This window comes from Ovis aries, chromosome 3, assembly GCF_016772045.2.
Source record: "Ovis aries strain OAR_USU_Benz2616 breed Rambouillet chromosome 3, ARS-UI_Ramb_v3.0, whole genome shotgun sequence".
Lineage (NCBI taxonomy): Eukaryota > Metazoa > Chordata > Mammalia > Artiodactyla > Bovidae > Ovis > Ovis aries.
Genome location: NC_056056.1, coordinates 80,110,530 through 80,128,268, shown reverse-complemented (window position 1 = coordinate 80,128,268; position 17,739 = coordinate 80,110,530). Strand labels below are relative to the sequence as shown.

General features: G+C 38.8%; 1 protein-coding gene across 5 annotated transcripts in view; it reads left to right on the top strand.

The window, feature by feature from the left end:
• PPM1B (protein phosphatase, Mg2+/Mn2+ dependent 1B) overlaps nucleotides 1-17,739 on the top strand; it is an 83,798-nt gene that overhangs the window by 25,445 nt on the left and 40,614 nt on the right. The gene's annotated exons all lie outside the window — the stretch shown is intronic.

The window sequence follows — 17,739 nt, the reverse complement described above, 5'->3', positions numbered from 1 at the left end:
CTGTATATTCATGCATCTAAACTAATCTATTTATTGGTTTGTAAATTTTATAATTTTACATAAATAGCATCATGCTGTATGTATGTTACGCCAGCTACCTTTCTTTTTGAGATTGGTTCATGGTGGTACATGTGGTATGATCCATACATTTAACTAATGCAGAATGTTATTAATACGTTGCATCAGCACATGTTTCCCTCTAGGGTGAGTATTCTGTAACCCATCAATTCCATGGGAAGTTACGTGCTTCTTTACTTTATCAGATACTACTCTGAGATTTCTGGTGCTGCCTGGTTCCTCATTCTCTGTGTGACCTGTTTTTTTCCCACTGGGAATTTTCAGGGTTTTTATCTTACCAGTGTTTTGAATTTCAGTTACCTTTTTTGTTGTGGTGGTGGTTGTGCTTTCATCAGTTATTAGGCACTTTCAGTCCTGACATTTATACTTTTTAGTGTTGGGAAACTTTCCTGAATCATTTCTTTGGTAAGTTTCTTCTCTTTGTTTTTCTTGTTCTTTCTAGAATATTTGTTAGTTGGACAGATCCCAACAGTTTCTTAGTTTTATTCTGTCCTATTTTAAGTCTTTGTTGTTGGTTTTGACTGGGGATGGCGGTGAGGTGCAGAGACATCCTTTTTAGGTTGTTTTTCCTACTTGATTTTGTGATCATTTTATTATTATCATTATATACTTTCTGGCTGTACACCTTGGCAAGTTGGAGCTTAGTTCCCCAACCAATGATGGGACATGCACCCCTCTGCATTCCAAGGCGGAATCTTAACCACTGGACTGCTGGGAAAGTCCCTGTGACCTTTTATTGAAAAACATCTGTCCTCATTTTAGTTTCTAGGAGTACTTTCTTTTTCTCTGGAAAAAAATTTTTTTTTACTCTTGGTAGCATCTCATTCTTGTTTCATGAATACAACACACTATTTCTCTTGATTTTTTTTCTCTCTCTTTTCTGATTTGTTTATGTTCTTGCTTTGATTCTGTTTTGCATATTGTATGTTTTTCTTCAGTGTCTGGTTATCTTTGAATGCCTATTGATATTTAAGTTTGTAAATCTTGTGTGAATGGACAGGGACTGTCTTAGATAGTTAGTAGGATGACTTGATGATTTTGTTGAGTATTCCTTAAGTAGTCTGTAAGGGACTACTAAATTTTCAGTTTTACTGTTGTCTTCCTGAGGTTTGTAACATTTCTGGAAGTTGAGTTGGGAAAGAATGAGGATTTCAGTAATGCTTTTTACTTGACTCAACTTGAGTTCAGTCGTTCAGTCGTGTCCCATTCTTTGCTAATCCATGGACTGCAGCATGCTAGGCTTCCGTGTCCATCACCAACTCCGGGAGCCTGCTCAAACTCATGCCCATCGAGTCTGTGATGCCATCCAACCATCTTGTCCTCTGTTGGCCTCTTCTCCTCCTGCCTTCAGTCTTCCCCAGCATCAGGGTCTTTTCCAGTGAGTCAGTTCTTCGCATTAGGTGGCCAAAGTATTAGAGCTTCAGCTTCATCATCAGTCCTTCCAATGAATATTCAGGACTGATTTCTTTTAGGTTGGACTGGTTTGATCTCCTTGCAGTCCATGAGACTCAAAAGTGTTCTCCAACACCACAGTTCAAAAGCATCAACTCTCAATTGAATTTGTTTCTAAATCCAGAATCTTTGTAGTTCAACCTTTTTAAAGTAAGTGTCCAGTCTTTTCCCAGGTGTAGTAGTTTTAGTACATCTGCAATTTTTTTTTTTCCAATCTGCAAGTTTTTAAATCATGCTAGGTGGGAGGTAATATATGTGTCCTTCTGAACTGGCCTTCATTACTTGCTTTTAACCTGCAGCATGTAGCAGTGGTGACACTCAGAAAAGGCCATGGAGCTTCTGCTTGGTTCTCTTGGGACATTCTCTCTGGGGAAAGCCAGGTGCCTGTAAGAAGTCTGACTACCCTGAGATAGTCAAAACTGGGGAGACTACTCACAGGCTCTCCAGGGGACAGTTCAGTTCAGCCGCTCAGTCATGTTTGACTGACTCTTTGTGACCCCATGAACTGCAGCACGCCAGGCCTCCCTGTCCATCACCAGCTCCCGGAGTCCACCCAAACCCATGTCCATCGAGTCAGTGATGCCATCCAACCATCTCACCGTTTGTCGTCCCCTTCTCCTCCTGCCCTCAATCTTTCCCAGCATCAGGGTCTTTTCCAATGAGTCAGCCGTTCGCATCAGGTGGCCGAAGTATGGAGTTTCAGCTTCAACATCAGTCCTTCCAATGAACATCCAGGACTGACCTCTTTTAGGATGGACTGGTTGGATCTGCTTGGAGTCCAAGGGACCCTCAAGAGTCTTCTCCAACATCACAGTTCAAAAGCATCAATTCTTCAGTGCAGTTGCAGCTGAATTCTAGCTAACTGCTTCTAGCAATTGCTAATTAATAAATGAGTTTTCAAGTGACTACTGTCATCCCTTGGTAATAGTTCCAGGACTCCCCACAGAAAATCAAATTCCATAATTGCTCAAATCCCTTCAATAAAATGGCAAACTATTTACATATGCACATCCTACTGTATACTTTAAATCATCTCTAGATTACTTGTAATACCTACTACAATGTAAATGCTATGTAAATAGCTGCCAGAGCAGGGCAAATTCAAGTTTTGCTTTTGGGACTTCTGGAATTTTTTTTTCCCCAAATAATTTCAATCTGTAGTTGGTTGATTGCACAGGTCCAGAATCTGTGGGCATGGAGGGCTGACTGTACCTCCCCAGGCTTTATATGTGCAGTAATATGAGAAGCCCCAAGTGGGAACTGCCCAGTTGAACCCTTATGATTAATGAGCGAGCCAGTATTGGTTATTGTTAGCTAAAGCTCCCATCTCTTTAAAAATTTTCCACCTTGCCTGCCTCCTGAGAAATCTGTATGCAGGTCAAGAAGCAACAGTTAGAACTGGACGTGGAACAACAGACTGATTTCAAATAGGGAAAGGAGTAGGTGAGGGCTGTATATTGTCACCCTGCTTATATAAGTTATATACAGAGTATATCATGCAAAATGCTGGGCTAGATGAAGGACAAGCTGGAATCTAGATTGGTGGGAGAAATGTCAATAACCACAGGTACACAGATGACACCACCCTTATGGCTGAAGGCGAGGAAGAACTAAAACACCTCTTGATGAAAGTGAAAGGAGAGTGAAAAGTTGGCTTAAAACTCAACATTCAGAAAACTTAAGATGATGGCATCTGGTCCCATCACTTCATGGGAAATAGATGGGGAAACAGTGGAAACAGTGTCAGACTTTTTTTCTTTTTGGGCTCCAGAATCACTGCAGATGGTGATTGCAGCCATGAAATTAAAAGACGCTTACTCCTTGGAAGGAAAGTTATGACCAACCTAGATAGCATATTCAAAAGCAGAGACATTACTTTGTCAACAAAGGACCGTCTAGTCAAGGCTATGGTTTTTCCAGTGGTCATGTATGGATGTGAGTGTTGGACTGTGAAGAAAGCTGAGCACTGAAGAATTGATGCTTTTAAACTGTGGTGTTGGAGAAGACTCTTGAGGGTCCCTTGGACTGCAAGGAGATCCAACCAGTCCATTCTGAAGATCAGCCCTGGGATTTCTTTGGAGGGAATGATGCTGAAGCTGAAACTCCAGTACTTTGGGCACCTCATGTGAAGAGTTGAGTTATTGGAAAAGACTCTGATGCTGGGAGGGATTGGGGGTAGGAGGAGAAGGGGACGACAGAGGATGAGATGGCTGGATGGCATCACGGACTCAATGGATGTGAGTCTGAGTGAACTCCGGGAGTTGGTGATGGACAGGGAGGCCTGGCATGCTGTGATTCATGGGGTCGCAAAGAGTCGGACATGACTGAGCAACTGAACTGAACTGAGTCAGGTATTTTGTAGAATGTCTCTGCTGAAATTTGTCTAGTTCTTTCTCATGATTAGATTGGAGTAATGGAGTTTGTGGCAGAAGACCACAGAGATCAAGTGCTATTTTTATCATATTGTTTCAGGAGAACATGCAGTGAATGTGATTATGACTATGGGTGTTGACCTTGCTCACCTGAGTAGTATATGTCAGGTTTCTTCACTGTAAAGTTACTCTTTTTACCTGCCTTTCCATGTTGTGCTCTTTGAAAAGGAAGTCCCCATGCTCAGTCTACACTTATAAGGGTGCAAAGTTTCTACTTACTTGTGTAGTTTATCTACATAAAATAGTTGAAATTTGTCTGCTCTGGAGGTTTGTCTTTCATTTTTTTCAATCACTGATTTTTATCAGTATGGACTTGAGTATTTATACTTTGTTTTATAATCTAATACCACTTTATTTTATTGCTCAGATTATTCCAGCTTTGTCCAGAAAAATAAGAAATTTGATCTACTATAGACAAAGAGTGGTGAATTAATTTTGCTCTGTTTCTGGTTCTTTTGTGTTACTAGTAGGTTTTACTTATGTGGTGTGGTGTTGTGTTATTCCACTTACAAAACAAAAGACTTTTAGGAAAGACAAATAGGTCTTTAGGAAAGTAGATGGCAGTTATGATAGTTTTGTGACTGTTGATTTCTCATTTCAGGTGATAGGAGTTAGTCTACTGTGTTATTGGATATCTCCCTTGAAAGAAGCTTTTTTTGTCCAAATAATTCTTTTAGACTCTGCTCTTTACATAGATATGGGGAATGGGGTTTAGACAAATCCTCTTTCTGCATCTGTTGATTTTCAGATGTCTCAAAATAATTTTTATGCCGCTGGGGTGAAATTTGCATCCCTTCACATGTCTGAAAGAACAACAGTTTAGTTAGAGATAAAACACTTCTGCCATGCCTGCTTCCTTGAAATCTGGCACTGTGCCACTTCCCTGTGCATTGCACTTTGGAAGACTGAAACTAGCCTGATACATCTATTCCTCTCCTGCTTCAGGTGGCTTTATTTCGAAGGGTGTGGGAGAGAGTGAAGGATTGAATTCTTATGGGATTCTTTAATTGCCTTTAAAGTCAAATAGCTTAAATATAGTGTGCTGTTTTTTCCTTAAATTGTAAATATGTTGCCCCCAAGTTCTTCGCTGAGGCGATTGTATGATACTTCATCTGACTGTATGATACTTCACCCTGTAGATGAGGACTTGTTAGCCTCAGCACCGTTGACATCTGAGCTGTTCTTTGCTGAAAGGCTTTCTGCAGCACAGGACGTTTTGCAGCCTTCCTGGCCTCTTCTAACTAGATGCCAGGGTGGTTGTTCTCCCCACATCAGTTGTGATGACCAACAGTATCTCTAGATATTGCCAGATGTCTTTCTCTCCTGGTTGAGAACCACTGCTATAGATTTGTTCCATTTCTCTGTTGTTAGATATACAGATTGTTTTTATATTCAGTATAAATAACACAATAATGAGGCTTATTATACACAAAGATTTTTCTCTTTTGATTTGTTATTTTGGAGAATTATATTATTTCCAAATACATAACTTTTTCTGTTCCTATTACAGAGGATTATTTTTTAACATACTGATAGATCCTATTTGTTAGTATTTTTAATCTTTTAAAATAATATTTTTTGTACAGTTGGGCTTATTTCTTTAAGATAACTTCTCAGAAACAGAACCACTGGGTCAGAGTTTCCAGGTTTATATACTCTTGGTATTTTTAGGATACATTTATAAGCCACCCTGGCATGATTGGCCAAATCACAGGTAGAAAGATTTTCCATAGCCAATTTATAATCCTTGCTTTATCCAACACTTTGGTTGGTAGGGGGTATTCTACTTAATTTTGGTAGAACCTGAGACTGACTTGTTACTCTTAAATTTTTTAGAAGAAATTTTAAAATTTGAAGTAATTTTAGTTTTATAGGAAAGTTCCAAAGATAGTACAGAGAGTTCCTGCATACTCTTTAACCCGTTTCCTTTCTGTCAGCTCTTATGTTACTGTGGTCTAAACTAAGAAACCAACATTGGTGCTATTGTATTAGCTAAGCTCCAGGCTTTATTTGGATTTTACCAGCTTTTCTAGTAATTCCGTTTTTCTTTGCCAGGATTCTATCTGGGTATCGCATTACATTTAGTACCCTTGCCTTTTGGGTCCCCATACAGTTATAGGACTATTGTTGATTTTTAAAACAGAAGGAAAAGTTTTTTTTAATGCGTTAAGCACTTAAGCCTTAAGTTTAAGAAGCTGATCTCTAGACTAGTCTGCTTTGGTTTGAATCCTGACTTGCCACCTAAGTTGTATTGTATGAGCATGCTAGTATCTCACTTTCCTCAATTGTAAAATAAGAATATTGATAGTGCTAAGTTTACTAGCTAGTTATTTGATTTAAATAATATAATACTGCCAGGCTCTAGAGCCTGACACAAAGAGCTCACAAAAAAATTAAGCATTTTTGTTATTGCTGTTTAGTTTTTTAGTCAGAACACCTGGAGAAGGAAATGGCAACCCACTGGAGTATTCTTGCCTAGAGAATCCCGTGGACAGAGGAGCCTGGAGGGCTGCTGTCCACAGGGTCGCACAGAGTCGGACACGACTGAGGCGACTTAGCAGCAGCAGTCAAAACACCATACTTGTCTTTAGAAACCCTGGAGGAAAATCTTGTCCGTGGGCCTGAGGCCTCCCTGACACCACATCTTCTGTTTGATAGGAAGCAGATGGGATTGACAGATAATGCTATTGTTGAATAGACTCACCAAGATCCACATGCCCCCTCTAAGAAGACTGAGCCAAATGTAGAAAGGAGAGGGGGAATTTTGCAGTATACAAATATCCTTTGTTGAAATTTTATGGCTTGCTTTCTTTAAAGATTTTTGGCTAGAGGTCTCTTTGAAAATTGTTTGCCTTTTTGATATTTGTTATTTTTGAGAGTAGAATTTCAATGAGTTAATGTTTGTGTAGCATTTGAAACACAGAATGAGTGTTATGGAAGTATTTACTTATTCTTTGGTGCCTCAAATAAGATAAAAACATTATGATTGCTTGTTATAAGAAGCCTCTGTATCTAAAGTTAACTTTATATATAATAAGCGGTGAGAGCACCATTAACCCTCTTAGTTGTCCCTGAGAGGGTTTTGTTGCTGACCAAAGAAAGCACTCTGCAGTCTGCCCCCTCAAACTGTTGAGACAGCAAAAGATTCTTACCTTTGGCCATGAGGCTGGTAAAAGTGTGAGTGATATTTAGCATTTGTAATCATGAAGGAATAAAGGCAAAATGAAATGGCTCAGGAATATTTTTTTTTTTACATGTCTTGCAATTTAAAGATCATTATGATAAAACCATATAAATTTATTTGCTCTTAATTTTGATAGAACATAGAGAGACAGCATTGTTAGTTTTAAAACATTTTGGTGATGGAAATTTTCAGACATACAGAAAAGTAGAAATAAAGTGTAAATTGAGCATCCATGTATCAGGTTGGCCAGAAAGTTTGTTCGGTTATGGGATATGTTGTTCAATAAAGTTCTTGGTGAAAATGAAAAATAGGTTTTTTATTTTTACTTAAAACTGAACAAACTTTTTGGCCAACCCAATATCTGTTATGCCCCTTTAACAAATATTGACATCAGTTCCATCTTTGCATGAAATGTTCCCTTGGTATCTCTAATTTTCTTGAAGAGATCTCTAGTCTTTCCCGTTCTGTTGTTTTCTTCTATTTCTTTGCATTGATCGCTGAAGAAGGCTTTCTTATTTCTTCTTGCTATTCTTTGGAATTCTGCATTCAGATGCTTATATCTTTCCTTTTCTCCTTTGCTTTTTGCTTCTCTTCTTTTCACAGCTATTTGTAAGGCCTCCTCAGACAGCCATTTTGCTTTTTTGCATTTCTTTTTCTTGGGGATGTTCTTGATCCCTGTCTCCTGTACAGTGTCACGAACCTCATTCCATAGTTCATCAGGCACTCTATCAGATCTAGGCCCTTAAATCTATTTCTCGCTTCCACTGTATAATCATAAGGGATTTGATTTAGGTCATACCTGAATGGTCTAGTGGTTTTCCCTACTTTCTTCAATTTAAGTCTGACATAGAGCCAATTAAATGTAGTATTTTTAGATTGCTGTGGACTGGCATAACATCATCAGTCTGACAACAACTATATTCACTTTTGGACATTTTCCTTTATATGTACAAATTTTATGCTATTCTATGAGTACAATTTTTTGTATTATTTATGTCTCTAAATAATAATCATCATTTTGGTGGGGAATTACATTTTGTCTTTTATCCCTCTCAAATTCCCCTTCTTTATTTGCTCCTGTTACCATATTCCATTTTGACTTTAGCTTAGGAAGCGCACCCAATTTTTCTGTTGCAGCAGACACCAAGATAATGATGCATCTTGGGTTTTGTGTATAAACAGTAGACATCCTCTAATACAGAGTTGTCTTTAATTTTGGTGGTGAGTAGTACATGTAAACTGTTAAATGACGGAAGGACAGCTGCACTCCAGTTTTTAATTTAATTTCATCCTTTCTTTCAGCTTCTGTAATGAATAACAATTTTTAAAGAAATACTTTAATGTTAACTAGACACCTGGTAAGTCTATCCTCAGGAATAGATAAACATGCCATTTCTTCTTTTACAAGGACTCAGGATCCACTATCAGCCCTGCTGGGAGAGTGTGCGTGCGTGCGTGCGTGTTGTGTGTCGTCCCCTTCTCCTCCTGCCCTCAATCTTTCCCAGCATCACGGTCTTTTCAAATGAGTCAGCTCTTCACATCAGGTGGCCAAAGTATTGGAGTTTCAGCCTCAATATCAGTCCTTCCAATGAACACCCAGGACTGATCTCCTTTAGGATGGACTAGTTGGATCTCCTTGCAGTCCAAGGGACTCTCAAGAGTCTTCTCCAACACCACAGTTCAGAAGCATCAATTCTTCGGTGCTCAGCTTTCTTTATAGTCCAACTCTCACATCCATGCATGACTACTGAAAAAACTATAGCCTTGACTAGATGGACCTTTGTTGACAAAGTAATGTCTTTGCTTTTTAATATGCTGTCTAGGTTGGTCATAACTTTCCTTCCAAGGAGTAAGCGTCTTTTAAGTTCAAGGCTGCAGTCACCATCTGCAGTGATTTTGGAGCCCAGAAAAATAAAGTCAGCCACTGTTTCCACTGTTTCCCCATCTATTTGCCACGAAGTGATGGGACTGGATGCCATGTTCTTAGTTTTCTGAATGTTGAGTTTTAAGCCAACTTTTTTACTCTCCTCTTTCACTTTCATCAAGAGGCTCTTTAGTTCTTCTTCGCTTTCTGCCATAAGGGTGGTGTCAACTGCATATCTGAGGTTACTGACATTTCTCCGGGCAATCTTGATTCCAGCTTGTGCTTCCTCCAGCCCAGCATTTCTCATGATGTTCTCTGCATATAAGTTAAATAAGCAGGGTGACAATATACAGCCTTGACGTCCTCCTTTTCCTATTTGGAACCAGTCTGTTGTTCCATGTCCAGTTCTAACTGTTGCTTCCTGACTTGCATATAGTCGCTGCTGCTGCTGCTAAGTCGCTTCAGTCGTGTCCGACTCTGAGACCCCATAGATGGCAGCCCACCAGGCTCCCCCGTCCCTGGGATTCTCCAGGCAAGAACACTGGAGTGGATTGCCATTTCCTTCTCCAATGCATGAAAGTGAAAAGTGAAAGGGAAGTCGCTCAGTTGCTAGTCGTGTCCAATTCTTTGTGACCCTGTGGACTCCATGTAGCCGGCCTGGCTCCTCCGTCCAAGGAATTCTCCAGGCAGGAATACTAGAGTAGGTTGTCTTTCATTCTCCAGGGTTTCTTTCCAACCCAGGGATTGAACCCAAGTCTCCCACATTGCAGGCAGATTCTTTACTGTCCGAGTCACCAGGGAAGCCCTGGGACTTAGTTCCTCCTCTCTAGTCTAAGCGGTCCCAGCTTCTTCAGATGTTTGTTACCTGATGTATTTTTCTAGTTGTCTGCTGTTTTCATTCTTTTACTTGGGATATGTTTTAATTTTGTCAGTGTTCCTCTTGAAGTGTGGTCCTTAGAATGAAATTTGTTGCTTTATATGTTTGATAAATCGCAGTGCTGAACCGTATATCAATCCAGACTATTGTATTTTTTAGCTTCACTGAGCTTGAGTTGGGAACTGTGATTCAGCCATTTTCAGTTGCAGTAGGCCTCCCATAATGTGAGCATCGTCCAGTGCAGATTATTTCTGGTAAGCCAGCTACTTCATTTGGTGCTCACTTGCTCATTCATTCATTCCATACATATTTATGGGCTTCCCTAGTGGCTCAGTTGGTAAAGAATTGGCCTGCAGTGCAGGAGGTCCGGGTTTGATCCCTGGGTTGGGAAGATCCCCTGGAGAAGGAAATGGCAACCCATTCCAGTACTCTTGCCTGGAGAATCCCATGGACAGAGTGGTGGTAGAGGCTGCAGTTCATGGAATTGCAAAGAGTTGGACACAACTTTGCAACTAACTTTCACTTTTTTTCATACATATTTATGGAGTGCTTGCTGTGTACCACATTAGTCATTTTGGCATTGTGCAAGACAGATGTGTTTCTCTTCTCTTGGATCTTACATTCTGGTTGATATCAGTAAAGAATTGGATGAAAAACCGTTTCAGCAAGCGGTGAGTAAAAGAAAACTGGAAAATGAACTGTGATAGTATTTGGGGTATACTTTAGATTGGGTAGTCAGGAAAGGTCTCTTTGAGTTGACTGCTGGGCTGAAATCTAAATGTCAAGGAGCCAGCCTTGCAAGTATGCGGGTGGAGAAATAAGGGTGATTACAGGAAGAAGAAGCAATAAAAAACAAAAGTCCAGAGATAGGGAACAAGCTTGACATGTTGAGTGAAAAGAGAAGTCCACAGTGGCTGGAGAACTTAAGTGATGGTGGAAGAGTTATAGGAACTAAGATTGAAGAACTAAACACGAGTCAGATCATAGAGGACTGTAGTAAGTTTTTCTTTAAATTTTCTTTAAATTCAGTGGGAAGAGTGAAATGATTTCATCACATTGAAGAAAGATCACTCTGGAGAATGAATTAGAGGCAACACTGGAAGGAAGAAGGACCATTGGTTATTGCAGTAGTCTACGCAGTGGACAGTGATCACCTTGCTATGGTGCAGCTACAGATGAGAGATGTGGGATGGATTCACGATACATTTGGAGATAAAATTGATAGGATTTGCTAGTGAATTAAATAGTGCGTTTGAGAGAAAGCAGAGTCAAGGTTCTGACAGACAGATTTTTTTTCTTCATGTGAGGAAGTGGAGATTTGTTTAATCTCTGGAAAAAAAACCCCTCACATACTTTAAGTATTTACTATGGTGTGTGCTGTTGATGGTTAAGAGAATGGACTCTGGAGTTAGATTGCTTGGTAACAATAGCTCTGCTACCTCTTGGACAAGTTACTCAGCCATTCTTTGACTCAGTGCTCTCATCTATAAAATAAGGACAGTAATAATCTTATATTATTATTGCAACACACTATCTTATAAGTGTGTTGCAAAGATTAAATGAGTTGATTGTTACAGGTGTAGATAATACAGGCTCCAGCACTTACTCATATAAAGAATCTATATAAATGTTAGCTTTTATTATCTTAAAGGTCTTTGCAGGGGTAATATTGAGTCTACATAACTATAGCCATATGCTGACTTTATATACTAATAGCTATATAAGATACAATTTTTCTTTTTAATTGCAGCTTTATGTATTTTGCCTTTCCCCAGGGACATCTGTAATTTTTTGTTTACTGCCATTGTGAAAATATGATAAAGATTATTTTGTGTTTTCCTGTAGCTCTGTGTTGCTAGCTAAAATCTGCTTAGGACTGCATTTATATCAAATCTCTTTCAGAGTATGCTATACTAGAGTATCTTACACTGAAGAAATAAATATCTTGCAAGAGGTACCAGAAATGCTGGGATTTTGCTAACATGCCTCATAATACAGCTTTTATATTCCTTTTTGGGAAGTATCTATTAATCCTATTTCTGTAAAATTATAAAATGCACCATGAGAATTTTTTCACCTTGTTTTTTACAGAAGTACAGTTCATTTAACTAGAATTTGATATTTTGATTTATAGCATAGTAAGTAATACTAAATATTTAGTCTTATTCTAAATTCTTTCCAGAAAGGAACTTTTCTGTTAGTGGTATATACATCTCTTTATGAATTTATGATATGCTTTGCCCTAGATTGGTGCTAAGTTTTAGAGATGATTAATTACATCCCAGTTTTTTTTAAATCTTACATCGAGTGTAGAAGTCATGCTTTTTATTTATTCTTTTTAATAGGATTTACCAGTGGGTTTACTACTTCAAAGAAGTTCCAGTATATTGAAACAAGCAGACTGTGTCTGCTGGGTGTTAATGGCTCTCACCATGTCGCTATGAGTGTTTGTTTCTTTGTTTTCAGAGAGGAAAACCTTTGGGTATCACTATATTGATATTTCTAATCAAAATTTATTTACATTTTTATAGATTATAGCTTTGATTACTAAAGGATTCGTTATAAAGGGATTTTCCTAGTTGAAATAACATTCATGAAATAGTATTAAATTTAAGTATTTAATATTCATTACATTTACATGGTTTAAAACAGAAAAGTTACAGCATGGTATATAATGGAGATTCTCTCTTTAATCCCTGTCTTCCAGCCTCTTGATTTCTCTTCCCCAAAGGTATCAGTTCTATGTATGCTTCCAGGAAATGAATATAAGCACTTATGCAGAAATATATACATCTGTGCACTTGCCCACGTGTGTATATATTCTTTTTTAAAAGTTGTAGGGTATTATGGTTTATATTTTATCTTTAAGTGTATATCATAATTCATCCCTATTAAATAAAATTTGCTGTTGTTCGGTTGCTCAGAAAATATATGTATACTCAGATGTGTAGTTTTCTAGAGTTTCTGTCACATGAGGATTTCATAGATCTTTTCAGTAAAATATGGCACATGGTTCTGATGTTGTTGTTCAGTCACTCAGTCGTGTCCAACTCTTTGTGATCTCATAGACTGCAGCATGCCAAGCTTCCCTGCCCTTCACCGTCTTCTGCAGCTTGCTCAAACTCATGTCCATTGAGTCGGTGATGCCATCCAACCATCTCATCCTCTGTTGTCCCCTTCTCCTGCCTTCAGTCTTTCCCAGCATCAGGGTCTTTTCTAATGAGTCAGCTCTTTGCATCACGTGGCCAAAGTATTGGAGCTTCAAAGTATTAGAACTGATAATAAAATTATCAGTTGCCAAATGAGTGATACTAAAATTATTTTGTCTGTTTTACAGTTGCAACTCATATGTCTGTCCGTCTGCCTACCATCCAGTTAACTATTCATCTGTCCATCCACCATCTACCATTTGTACATTTAGGAGTAAACCTGTAGGTAAATTTTTAGAATGTGGTTGAAGAGTATGTGCAACTGCAATTTTTGGTACACTTTATTAAATTGCCTTCCAGTGAGATTGTATCTCTCTTGGTACCAGCAGTGTATGTTCCTGCATCATGTCATCAAGAGAATGACTATCAAACCTTTGACCTTTGCCAGTCTGACATGTGAAAAATTATCTTAGTGTAGTCTTAATTTTCATTTCTTTTATGAATGTGAAGTTAGACATAGTTTAAGATCCATTTCTGGGGTTTTTTTTGGTCTATTTATCTATCATGGTGTTCATCCTCTTACTGATTTATGGGACCCTTTTAATATTAGGGAAATTAGTTCATGATATGTAATACAATTATTTCTTATCCATGTAGTGTGCTATTGTTTTACTTTTTTAATATAATTTTCTTTTTTAATTAAAATAACTATGTAGTTTATAGAATCAAATAGTTCTAAAAGCTCTTCTTGGAGATTCCCCAGAACCAACCATTTTGAACTCTTGTAGCTGATTCCTTTGGAATTTATCTTCAAATTTCTAAACAGCTGTGCTTCTTGATTTATTTTTTTTTTATTTTTAGAAATTATCTGTTCCATTACAGAAGAAGAGATTTAACCGCTGCACTACCCCAAACACATATTCCCTACACACCCCTCTCCCTTCACCTCCTTTTCTTCCTCATCTCTTGCAGATAGGATTTTTATTTCCAGAATAATTTCTTGTTTTCCTTGGAGTTATTAAATTTCGTTTGGTGTGCTAATCACTAACCCCCAACTTTCCACCAGTTGGGACTGATGCCATTCTACTTCTTGGGGTTTTGCATGAAAACTTCTTTCTCACGGAAAGCACATAGGCTCTGCCTACCAGTTTTGCATAGCGTGCCTTGTAAGTCTTCTATTTTCAGCCATTGTGCTTGGCACAGAGTAGACCCCTTCAGTCTTGGAAATCAAGCCACTCAGTTTGGAAATTTTCTTAGATTATTCTTTAAAACTATTTCCTCTCTCCACTTTTCTGTGTTCTCTTACTCCTGCTTTTGTCTCCTGAACCTCCTGGACTGATGCTGTACTGTTTTACCTTGTCTGCCTTGTGCTGTAATTTCTGGGAGTTTCCTTCAACATTTATCTTTCCAACTTTCTCGTTTATGATTATGTTTTTACTTTACAGGAGCTCTTTGTTCCTCTGAATGTTCTGTTTTTCCTTTTAATAACATCTTGTTATTTCATGGATTCAAAAATCTTATCTTTCTGAAAGGAGTTTGCTCACTTGTTTCCTTCCTCTCATCTTTCCTTAAATTTTCTTTTCCTAACCGCATCCCTTTTTCTTCCAAGCTGCCCTTTTCTGCTTGTTTTGCTTGCCAACCGCCTACCCTCAGCCCCAGCCCTCGCCACCCTTCTATTAGGGGACTTCTGTGTTTGGCCGTGGGCTTTCTGCTTATATTTTAAAGTGGGCATTGAATCGCTGATTGGAAGCTCTGTGCTTGTCCATGGAACTTATTGGCTGTGGGCTTCACTCCAGGGTAATCTGACTGACCTGTTTGTGTGAGTAACCTCCAATATTAGCACCTTTTGGTCTTCCTTTAGGGCTGGTGATATTCTAAAGAGTAGAAAAACTCTTCTCATCTTTTTAAGAGGGTATAAATTTGACTGCCATCATTTTGAAAATCAGGTGTCTGGAAAAGATTTTCAGTCAGTCACTCAGTTGTGTCCAACTCTTTGTGAAAAGATTATTATGTCAAATAAAACTTTCACTTAATTTTATGTTTTTAAAATCTCACTTCCAACCTTCATCTCTCTGCCTGGTTTTCTTCAGTACCAAAAGTCCTGTTTACTTTCTTCAGAAATATTTCTATTTAATATAAGTGAGGTGAAGTGAAAGTCTTCCAGTCGTGTCTGACTCTTTGCGACCCTATGAACTGTATAGTCCATGGAATTCTCCAGGCCAGAATACTGGAGTGGGTAGCCTTTCTCTTCTCCAGGGGATCTTCCCAACCCGGGGATCTTCCCAACCCAGGGATCGAACCCAGGTCCCCCGCTTTGCAGGCGAATTCTTTACCAGCTGAGCCACAAGGGAAGCCTTTAATATAAGGCTTTTCATAAAAAATATATAGTTAATTGTCTCATGTGAGAAACGCTGCTTCCAGGAGTTCAGAAGGATGATAAGTGATTTGGAGAGTTTTATAAAATTTCATCTAAGGAGATATGCTTGACTTGAAGGTTGTTTCTTTTTTAAGTTGGAGTAGACAGTGTGGTGGCTGTTACTTTGGGAGACTTGGGGAACAGGCCCGCAAAACTTGTAACTTTCATGCAGAAATCAGGTGAATCCTTTTCCTTTTCATGAATCATTTGCTGTTTATGAGATGTGAGCTTGGCTGGTGGTACTGTTCTTTTATGAACTATACTTTGATCGTACAGTGTCATATTGAATCTTTTAGCTGTTGGTAGCTGGTAATTCACTTACTAATCAGACTTCAATACCGTGGAGTTTCAGAGCAGGAGGAGATGCTCAATATTATTGTATGTAACTCTTTTCCTAAGAAAACAGGTAAGTGGTAGAGGCAGAAATCACACCCAATGTTACACATTCTTTTTCTTGTTTCTTATGGTTCATTGTCTTGGTATGTTTATTGCATGTCTATGTATCTTGAGTACAAATTCAGTTCAGTTGTGTCTGACTTTTTGCGACCCCATGGACTGCAGCATGCCAGGCCTCCCTGTCTATCACCAACTCCTGGAGTTCACTCAAACTCATGCCCATGGAGTCGGTGATGCCATCCAACTATCTCATCCTCTATCATCCCCTTCTCCTCCCGCCTTCAACCTTTCCCAGCATCAGGGTCTTCCAGTGAGTGAGTTCTTGGCAGCAGGTGGCCAAAGTATTGGAGTTTCAGCTTCAACATCAGTCCTTCCAGTGAATATTCAGGACTGATTTCCTTTAGTACAAATTAGTATGCTTTTATTTATTATCAGAAATATTTCATTTTGTAGGCACTCTAAGTTTCTTGGTTCTTTTAAAGTCTAGATTGATGTGTATACTCAGATGTGTAGTTTTCTAGAGTTTCTGTTGCATGAGGATTTCATAGATCATTTCAATAAAATGTGTCACTTGGTTCTGATGTTGTCATTCAGTCACTCAGTCACGCCCAACTTTCTGAGACCCTGTGGACTGCAGCATACCAGGCTTCCCTGTCTTTCACCATCTCCCGAAGCTTGCTCAAACCCATGTCCTTTGAGTCGGAGTCAGTGATGCCATCCAACCATCTCATCCTCTGTTGTCCCCTTCTCCTCCTGCCTACAATCTTTCCGAGCATCAGAGTCTTTTCAAATAAGTTGGTTCTTTGCATCAGGTGCCAAAATATTGGAACTTCAGCTTTGGCATCAGTCCTTCCAGTGAATATTCAGGACTGATTTCCTGTAGGATTGATTGGCTTTACCTCCTTGCAGTCCACGGGACTCTCAATAGCCTTCTCTAACACCACAGTTTGAAAGCATCAGTTCCTCGGCACTCAGCCTTCTTTCTGGTCCAACTCTCATATCCATACACGACTACTGGAAAAACCATAGTTTTGACTAGATGGACCTTTGCTGGCAAAGTAATGGCTTTTTAATACTTCATCAAGGTCCTAATAATCTCTAATAGATATTTTTGTAATTCATATGAGAAACTTTTCATGACCAAGCCCTTTAGATGATCCTGTTAAATGAAACTTAATAATTAAAATGACTGTGAGTATGTGTGAGTGAGTAAACTGTTACTTCTTAAAAAAAAAATCAAGGTCTATGCAGGTAGTGGCCAGTGCTCTCATTTGCAGTTCTTTTTTTTAAACCAAAATTCCTTTCCCCTTTGGGAGACTCTGTCCATTTTTATTATTGCCCCTCAATATTAACTTACGGGAGACAGAGATCATTCAGCTTATCTTTAATGCCCTCTATAGAACATGAGCTTGAGACTTTCCACTCTTAATTTGACATGAGATACTTGAGGTAAAACAGTCAGCAAAAACAAGACCAGAAGCTGACTGTGGCTCAGATCATGAACTCTTTATTGCCAAATGCAGACTTAAGTTGAAGTAAGTGGGGAATACCACTAGACCATTCAGGTATGACCTAAATCAAATTCCTTATGATTATACAGTGGAAGTGAGAAATAGATTTAAGGGGCTAGATCTGATAGAGTGACTGATGAACTATGGACAGAGGTTCGTGACATTGTATGGGAGACGGGGATCAAGACCATCCCCAAGAAAAAGAAATGCAAAAAAGCAAAATGGCTGTCTGAGGAGGCCTTACAAATAGCTATGAAAAGAAGAGAAGCAAAAGCAAAGGAGAAAAGGAAAGATATACCCATTTGAATACAAAGTTCCAAAGAATAGCAAGGAGGTATAAGAAAGCCTTCCTCAGGGATCAGTGCAAAGAAATAGAGGAA